At 36.1% G+C, this 10,265-nt stretch overlaps 1 long non-coding RNA gene across 1 annotated transcript; it reads right to left on the reverse strand.

The window, feature by feature from the left end:
• Nucleotides 1–7,957: 7,957 nt before the first annotated feature.
• Nucleotides 7,958–9,040, reverse strand: LOC130050129 (uncharacterized). The gene is made up of 2 exons (XR_008798534.1): nucleotides 8,893–9,040; nucleotides 7,958–8,615 (listed from the first exon to the last, which is right to left on the reverse strand). It is a non-coding gene; the product is annotated as an uncharacterized LOC130050129 (long non-coding RNA).
• Nucleotides 9,041–10,265: the final 1,225 nt, after the last annotated feature.

Here is a 10,265-nt window from a genome sequence, read left to right on the forward strand (position 1 = left end):
CCCCCCCCCCCCTTCCAACTTTTAAAACTTTGTATCAGTCAAGCCGAAAGCCTATATCAAAGGGGAGGCGAATTTCATTTATATGTGGTAACTTTCACAGGGGCCTAAGATACCGTTTTTAATTATCATAATTGAAAGAGTTCGGTTATACGATCTGTTTCGTTTCGGTAGGTTTCGTTTCGTTAGATTTCGTTTCGTTTCGGTAGATTTCGTTTCGCTTCGATTTCTTTTCGCACTTTACAGGTACCCTTAAATGCAATGATGTCATGAAGAAACAGCTGGATTTGTTTACAATTTTATACGTTTCTATAGCCAGTGTGCGCATACGCATAACTTTTAAGGTTGGAAGAAGAGATTTCTGAAGTAATTCATCATATGTAGAAACATAATTATTATACATGTATATGAAACGAAGGACCCTCTGTATGTGTATCTCTGATATGACTCTCTCTCTCTCTCTGTGTGTGTATGCGCTGACATGACTCTCTCTCTCTCTGTGTGAGTGTGTGTGTGTGTGTGCGCGCGCTGATATGACTCTCTCCCTGTATGCACTGATATGACTGTGTGTGTTGCATGATATGACTCTCTCTCTCTCTCTGTATGTGCTGATATGACTCTCTCACTCTCTCTCTCACCCCCCCTCTCTCTCTCTGTATATGCGCTTATATGACTCTCTTTCTATATGCGCTGATATGACTGTGTGTGTGTGTGTGTGTTGCATGATATGACTCTCTCTCTGTGTGTGTGTGTGTGTGTGTATTCGCTGATATGACGACTCTCTCTCTCTCTCTCTAGATATGAATGTGCGTGTGTGTGTGTGTGTGTGTGTGTGCGTGCTGATATATATATATATATATATATATATCTCTCTGTATGGTTGATATGACTAGCTCTCCCTTTGTGTGTGTTCTCTGTGTGTGTATGCACTTATATGATGACTCTCTCTATATATATATATGAGACTCTCTCCCCCTCTCTCTGTGTATGCGCTGATATGACGACTCTCTCTGTGTGTGTGTGTGTGTGTGTGCGCGCGCGCTGGTATGACTCTCTCTCTCTCTCTCTGTGGGTGTGTGTATGCGCTGATATGACTCTCTCTCTCTCTCTTTCTCTCTCTCTCTGTGTGTGTATGCGCTAAAAAACTGTACACCTCCTCCCCGAGGACCCTTAGCTGGTGAAACACACACACACACACACACACACACACACACACACACACACACACACACACACACACACATATATATATATATATATATATATATTATCCGTGATAATGGCACATGCATTATACATGTAGCATACATTTTCTGTATATTATTTACTTGTATGTACGGAATTACGTTGTACTTGTACGGACCCTTGATTGGAATACTTTCATCAGTGATATTTTCGCATAGCATCTGTTCTCGTCCTAAAATAAATGTATCTATTTTCTTTCAATGACTACGGTCGGTATTTTTAGAGTCTGACACACAACCGAATGTTGACACTGAAACCTTGACAGGTAAACATTACGTATATACATAATGGTTTAAATGCACCTTTTTTCATACGTAGCTTGTTCTACTTTGACGAAACAAAGAGTTTTACCCAGCAATCGAAGTCCTTGCTGATCTAATGGTGTTGTACTGTAAACTTCGGTATAATTAAACTGTTAGAATTCCCATTCCTCACACATTTTGAAATTGAATATCTATGAAATATGTTTATTCATCAATTAAGAGCCCTCGGGGGAGGGACATGTAAAGTTTAAATGGTAATTAATTATAACGATATAATAAATAACAATCGTTCAGATGTACTACTACGTGTCACATTTCACAACGTTGCTGCACTGCACACTTATTTATACACATTTTATGTAATACTGATTTCAGACAAAATTTAAATTAACATATACAATTATATATATATATATATATATGTGCAATCTAATTAAAAATAGCTGTTTTGATTCAAACTTTGTGTAGCGACATAACAATAACGGAGCGGATCAAAAGATCTTATTTTAATCAGATTGGTATAAATGTAACAGTGTGAACATTTTGTAAATAACTTTTAAATTTTATGATTAAAAGGAACTGAATTTGCAAATTGATAAGATTGTATAATAAAGTTCTAAAAACATATGCCAAAACAATGGCAGGCAGCTTTGGTTTTTTTAAAATTACTAATTTTTTCAGTAGATTGTGGGTCTTCTATCTATTTCAAGTTATATTATGCAATGAGTGAAGTCAATCACTATACAGTCTTGCTATACTGTTAAATGAATGGTATGTTGAACACGTACGTGTAATTACTAAAGCACTGTGTTGTTCAATGTAAAACAATTTTCACACAGTAGTATATATATTGTCAAGATACATTTGTCAGATTTTCAGGTGGGGTTGTCGCGTGAAATAAAAGGTCTGCAAACCCGCGACCTACGTCAAAACACCTGTAGATCCCCCCGGTAATTTTGCACGTAAAAAAACCCCCTCAAAACTCGTAAGTTGCACATACACGCCTACGTTTGAGTTGACGACCTTGAGTGAAACTTCTTCCTGGTGTGTGACTGGTCAATTTTCTATATAATGTTCCAATAATATTCTTTTAAAATGTTTAGCCTGGATTTCTTTAAGGAAGGAAATTTTTCACATAGGAACATATACAGCGCCAAATTAACATAAACTCAAATAAACGAAGATATCTTCATCTTCCATCAATAGAAGATATTATCAATTTATCTGATGCGCGCAACTATTCAACTAAAGATCTCTTCAAATAGTTGAATCCCGTGGGGATCCGGGTTAGACTATGTTCTCAGTATCCCTTGTTTGTCGTAGAAGGCGACTAAATGGTGCGGTCCTTCGAATGAGACCGCAAAAACCGAGGTCCCGTGTCACAGCAGGTGTTGCACGATAAAGATCCCTCCCTGCTCAAAGGCCATAAGCGTCGAGCATAGGCCGAAATTTTGCAGCCCTTCACTGGCTGTGGTGACGTCTCCATATGAGTGAAATATTCTCGAGAGGGACGTTAAACAATATTCAATCAAATAGTTGATGATATCTTCAGTTATGAATTAATTAATCCGTGCTATAACTGTATTGTTGCTCTTTTCACATAAATTGACGACATCAACAACTGAAATTGCTGTGCGCTACAATTCAATTGAAGAGAGCTTTGATTGAATTAATGTGCATATCAATTCAATTAATGCACACAGTAATTTAATTATTGCTCTCTTCAATTGAATTGATGATATCACTGATTTAGTGATTAGAGATATCTTCAATTCAACATATCCACAAATGAATTAATGATCTCTTTAATTGAATTGAAGTGGGCAATTATTCCTTATACAAAATGTTGTAAACAATTAAAAATATCTTCAATTCAATTAAAGAGATTATCAATTCATTTAATACCGAACTCCAAATGAAATTAAAGATGTCGCCAATTATTGAGTTTATGCTAATTTGGCATGCAATAGGAACATGAATAGTATGATATAATGTATATGTTATTTTGGAATCTTTTCTCTTGACAATCCCTACTAGAGACATGTAATGGTCAGTAGACTCTTGACAATCTCTACTAGAGACATGTAATGATCAGTACTCTCTTGACAATCTCTACTAGAGACATTTAATGATCAGTAGACTCTTGACAATCTCTACTAGAAACATTTAATGGTCAGTAGACTCTTGACAATCTCTACTAGAGACATGTAATGATCAGTAGACTCTTGACAATCTCTACTAGAGACATGTAATGATCAGTACACTCTTGACAATCTCTACTAGAGACATTTAATGGTCAATAGACTCTTGACAATCTCTACTAGAGACATGTAATGGTCAGTAGACTCTTGGTAATCTCTACTAGATACATGTAATGAGCAGTAGACTCTTGACAATCTCTACTAGAGACATTTAATGGTCAATAGACTCTTGACAATCTCTACTAGAGACATGTAATGGTCAGTAGACTCTTGACAATCTCTACTAGAGACATGTAATGTTCAGTAGACTCTTGACAATCTCTACTAGAGACATGTAATGGTCAGTAAACTCTTGACAATCTCTCCTAGAGACATGTAATGGTCAGTACACTCTTGACAATCTCTACTAGAGACATGTAATGATCAGTAGACTTTTGACAATCTCTACTAGAGACATGTAATGGTCAGTAGACTCTTGACAATCTCTACTAGAGACATGTTATGGTCAGTACTCTTGACAATCTCTCCTAGAGACATGTAATGGTCAGTAGACTCTTGACAATCTCTACTAGAGACATGTAATGGTCAGTAGAATTAACTTAACTCGGCTTTATTATCTCATGAGGACATTATCATGAGTTAAGCATCTCTACTCTTCTTTACATTGTATCAACAATCACATGCATTGTTTTTAAAAAAAGGGGGGGGGCATCTACAAAAGACGTTCAAAATAAAACTTTTACCCATTCAAAAAAAAAGGAGGAGGGGTCGCGTAAATGTTGATCATTCAGTTCATGGATAGTTCAGTTCACAGTTCTGCTGTTCAAGGCCATTTAATAATATCATTACACCCCCCCTCCCCCGTTCTTACGTGCCTGACCAATATGCAGCTATATCTATGAATCTTGCAAAGAACTCGATAACAATGTATACATAATATCAGCATTTCTTGGCCCCCGCAAAACTCAACATTTTAAATCTCTAAAGAATAATTGCTGTAAATCAAAATGATATGGATTTTATTTCATAAAAGAGATCAAATCAAATACAACTTGAAATAATTTTGTCTCTAATATATGTACATGAGATTAAAGATGAGACAGTGTTAAGAAATATTTTTAACAAGAAATTATTCATTTTTGATGTTAGGCCAATTTTGGCAAAACATGGTCTTAGCCCTTTTTCTCAAAAGTGACAATGCTAATTTTTGTGAATATTTTCATCAAGAAAACAAAGAATGCAGCTTTAATAAGTGTAATGGAGAGATTTAAGATAATTATTTGGCATATTAAGGAAATAAAGTTTTTCCATGCCTGAACTTAATGTTTCATGAGGGAAAAACTCGGAAAAGATAACCATTTTATGTGAAAATGTTGAAGAGCGGGTGAATGTAATTTGATGATGTCATAATTCTGAATTCAGGTCATTTTGCAATTTCTGAGTTGTATCAGGATTCTTATACAGTGTTATGGTGAAATGCTATACTGTAAATTGTATATCTTAAATGCAAATTTGTATGTATTTTTGTGAAAGTGTACTAATCATGTATGTAATTTGTAATGTGTGAAAGGGCCCTGATTAAGAATAAAGAATCTATCTATCTATACAAAACCCTAAGTCTTATTTCTGAACAAAAACATCATTAATGTCAATTTGCTGGGTAAATAAAATGAAAGAAAGCAGAGGTGAGGAAGCTCACATACCTCACACTCCAACATTGCTTGACAATGCCTCACATAATGAATGGCAATGCTATGCATTACTGCAAGACTAGGACAGATGGGATCGAAATTCCAAGTTCAAATGGGGCATAACTCCCAGAAAAATTATTGAATCCGGATTTCCTGGGAATATGCACATCTACATAGTGTGTCTTTCTTAATTACAAAGTTTCATGAATATCTGTTGAGTGGTCTCAGAGGAGTTGCGCTGACAAGAGTAAGACAGACGGTCTCAAAATTCTAAGTTCAAAAGGGGCGTAACTTCAAGAAAAATGATTGAATCCAAATTTCCTGGGAATATGCACATCTACACAGTGTGTCCTTATTAACTATTTAAAGTTTCACGAAATTCTGTTGAGCGGTGTCAGAGGAGTTGCCCTGAGAAGAAAGGGACTGACGGACAAGTCAAACAAGAGGCCCATGGGCCACATTGCTTACCTGAGTCACCTTGGCCCATATTAAAAGATTTTCCCTATATATTCACATGAAAAACTTTTATCCCTATTGTGGCCCCAACCTACCACCAGGGGCCATGATTTTTACAAACTGGAATCTGCACTATGTCAGGAAGCTTTCATGTAAATGTAAACTTCTTTGGCCCAATAGTTCTTGTTAATGAGAAGATTTTTAAAGATTTCTGCTATATATTTATATCTAAAACTTTGATCCCCGACTGTGACCCCATTATACCCCCAGGGGCCATGATTTTAACAAACTTGAATCTGTACTATGTCAGGAAGCTTTCATGTAAATGTATTTTCCTAGCTCAGTGGTTCTTGAGAAGAAGATTTTACCTAAATATTCGCATGTAAAACTTTGATCCCCTATTGTGGCCCCATCCTACCCTCAGGGGCCATGATTATTATTTAATAAACTTGAATCTGCACCATGTCAGGAAGCTTTCATGTAAATCTGTACTTTCCTAGCCCAGTGGTTCTTGAGAAGATTTTTAAAGATTTTCCCCATATATTTGTATGGAAAACTTTGTTCCCCTATTGTGGCCCCATCCTACCCCCGGGGGCCATGATTTTAACAAACTTGAATCTGCACTATGTCAGAAAGCTTTCATATAATTTTGTACTTTCCTAGCCTAGTGGTTCTTGAGAAGATTTTCCCTATGCATTTGTATGTAAAACTTTGATCCCCTATTGTGCCTTCATCCTACGCCTAGGGGTCATGATTTTAAGAAACTTGAATCTGCACTATGTCAGGAAGCTTTCATGTAAATGTCAGCTCTTCTGGCTCAGTGGTTGTTGAGAAGAGGATTTTTAATTACCCCACCCTATTTATGTGATTATCTCCCCTTTGAAGGGGGCATGGCTCTTCATTTTAACAAACTTGAAAGCCCTTCATCCAAGGATGCTTTTGGCCATGTTTGGTTGAAATTGGCCCAGTGGTTCTGGAGAAGAAGTCGAAAATGTGAAAAGTTTACAAACGGACAGACTGACGATGGACAACAGGCAATCAGAAAAGCTCACATGAGCTTTCAGCTCAGGTGAGCTAAAAACATTATACCCTCCGCAACTTCGTTGTGTGGGGTATGATTATTATATAAATGTATATCATCATTATCCATTTCGATTACCAGGCCATACTTGGCGATCCAGTGGATGTAAACTCTAAGTCTCATCTTACAAACTCATCCCACGCCAGCTTTGGTCTGCCTGGAGCTCGATATGCAGTGACATTCAATGTATGACCTGCGATATCCAACCTGTACTATGCTCAACATGGCTGAGCCATCTCAGCCTACATGTCTGGTTACATCACTGATCAGTGATGTTTCTGATGTTTGGCTGAGAAATAAGACTCAAAGGTTACATTCACTTCAGGATTCAAGTGTGTCATCACCAATTTTACCTCTGTCATAAGCCTACCATCAATAGGTTGAGCAAGTCCATGACAGTGCAGATACTTGTATCTTTGATCAGGTTTAAGAGCACCATTGATTCCACTACATTTCTTATGGACCCAACATGAGCAGCTATTACAGAAGATGGAGTTCCTGCTTGTGCATTTTAGGATATTCATAAATACATATATATAGTTTGTAAAAAGAATTCAGTATTTGATACAATAAATACATCCAAATAAATAATAAAAGTCAAGAAACACAAAACTTGAATAATATAACTGTCTGAAGAGGCATTAAAGCCAAAAGCGCTCACAGTGAAATGTTATTCTTTCAAGTTTTGTGTTTCTTGACTTTTATTATTGGAAATATATGTATTGCTTTATCAAATGTTTTTTTCATTAAGAGTGCAGTTTAGCGCACATGCACTCTCTCATTCTATAATGCTAATGAATACAGTGGCAATGATGTTAAAACATCATATGCATCACAGTGATGAGAATGCCTGCAGGTCTATCAATATGCTTTTTGTAGCTGAAAGTAGACATGTGTACATAAAATGTGTGCATTCGTCCAGAGAAATGATCTGTTTGGAGGTTCAAAATACCAGCCCTGTATTGTGTATTCTTACTAACCTAGTTCAAATTGAAGACACCCAAGTGAAACACAGTCATAACAAATATTTTGACAGTATTTTATTTGAAATCCTTTCTTTGTTTTATATTTTTAATGAAAATAATTGGGTAACTTAAATCTAAAGGAAACCAGAATCACAAAACTCAATGAAGCAAGGTAATTGTTACATTACGAAGCATAAACATTGTTAAATTCACATGGACGGATTTATGAACACATTCCATACTGGTAACTATAACTATTCTATAAGATATATATGTGATCACATTGGTAATTTGTACAATCAAGGATGATTGTTCAAAATACTGGTACTATATTTTTAAGTTTAAACCCATCTCTGTTAACATGAGAAAAACCGATCCTATAGTCAGATTGTACCTTTATCATGTTATTAACTTTTTAGATCCCGTCAATAGACAATAAATCCGGAAATCTCCTCCAAAAAAAATCACTAGAGCACTCCCCAGTTATGAGAAGTCACTGAAGAAGTCCTTTTCGGCCGGTTGTTGCAACTCCTGTTGTTTCACCGTCTCTTGGGCATCACGCTGCATACGCTCAAGTTTCTCTAGAGTTACAGACTTCAGAGGCAGAATTTTAGGCTTACACAACACCACTGTCGGCATGTCTTCCTGATAAAGGAGTCCTTGTTTCGGTAGAACCTCCTTTAACGTTTGCTTTGTCTCCGGCATGATGGTTCGTTCTGCAATGCCAACAATGAATGGGTGTGTTTTTTCAATGTATTTTAGTATTTATTTATGTTGATAGTTAAATGATTTAAGAATGTTTCAGAAAGACGACGCCTTGAGGTAGATACTCAGAAAATTTGGATGGTTTCTATACAAAACATTAGAGGAAATTCGAACTATATTCTACACAGTTGAACAATATTCTGTCAGAGGAAATTATGTTCTCTATATCATCGTGATATAATTAGTCTATATATATTTCACTTTTGCAAACTCTTTCTCCTTAATTACCTTCAGACACGACCTTTCGCCGAGATACTCAGATTGTTCTAAGTCGTGAACTCCGTTTTCTTTCTAAATAGTAAAATAATCTTCCTTACGTACAAATACGGAATAGTTGTTATCGAAATTTTACAGGTTATATACAGGCAGATGCTTGGTTATACGAGACAATTTTATATATAAACAAATAAAAAAATAAATTTTGTAGCTATTTTACAAAAATATTGTCTACGATCCTAGGTCCTAGATAATGCAGAAAAAGTCAAATTATCAAATAAATATTTTTCTTCAATTTCAAATGTTGATGACTAACCAAATTGCATATTTTCTTTCTTTTTTGTTTGCTTTTGTTTTGTTTTTTGTTTGTTTTGTTTCGAACATATTTTATTGATCAAATCAAAAGGATTGAGATCAAGTTCTACCAACTTACAAGTCCCTCTACTAAAATATTACAATATGTCATGCAAGATCTAAAAATATAATTAACAGGTAAAATGTACAATCTACAAGTTGTTGGGTTTGTTTTTGCAAGATCATGATGTTAAGATTTAAACAATATTAATTTTATTCAATAAATTTATGACAATATGTTAATGTAATTACAATCAAGTAACAATAAAGATTGAATATCATTACGTTTTGCACAATATACATATTACTGAATGGAACATCTCGACATATTGTCAATTCTACTGCGGGCAAGTGTTGAAGTGTACTGTTCAAACCATTGTAGAACCTGAGCTCTATGCTTGTTAACATACACAAGAGCTTGTTCTGCGTATGATCATTTTCTTAAAAATCGAGGCAAGCTACTGACAAGAAATTGGTGTTACAGGTGTTTCTACAATCTCGTTTAAAGCCAACATTTTCGCAAATTCTATGGTCGTTATGATGATGTAATTTGCCGATACATCCTATCTTTGTGTCTAATGCAGTCTGATGCATGTTTTGTACCAATTGTTAGTGATTGTGGGAATCTCGGGTCTTTCGTTTATATATGACCTCATTCCAGTTTCTCCACCCTGCTCTCCTTCTTTCTGCCTCCAACTTGTCCTCCTCCATGTTATTTAGTCCCTCATGTCCTTAATTTTCTCTTCTGATGTTCACGACAGCGCCGTCTCACGGTCGTTGTCACCTTCCCTCTGAAGCACGTGTCCTATCCGGTTCCATCGCTGTTTCTTCAGCTTGTCGCTTCGTGTCCATCCTGTCTGTCACTTCCCTGTTTGTGACCACTGCTACCACCTTATCTCCAGGATCCTCCACAAAGATCTAGTTTCTTCTCCTCTGTCTTTGTCTCCTTCCTTGTTTCGCTTCCATATACTATAGCAGCATTAACCTCACTAGCGACTTGAATATGACCTTTACTCTAACTCCAATGTTCA

Source organism: Ostrea edulis, chromosome 9 (assembly GCF_947568905.1).
Source record: "Ostrea edulis chromosome 9, xbOstEdul1.1, whole genome shotgun sequence".
Lineage (NCBI taxonomy): Eukaryota > Metazoa > Mollusca > Bivalvia > Ostreida > Ostreidae > Ostrea > Ostrea edulis.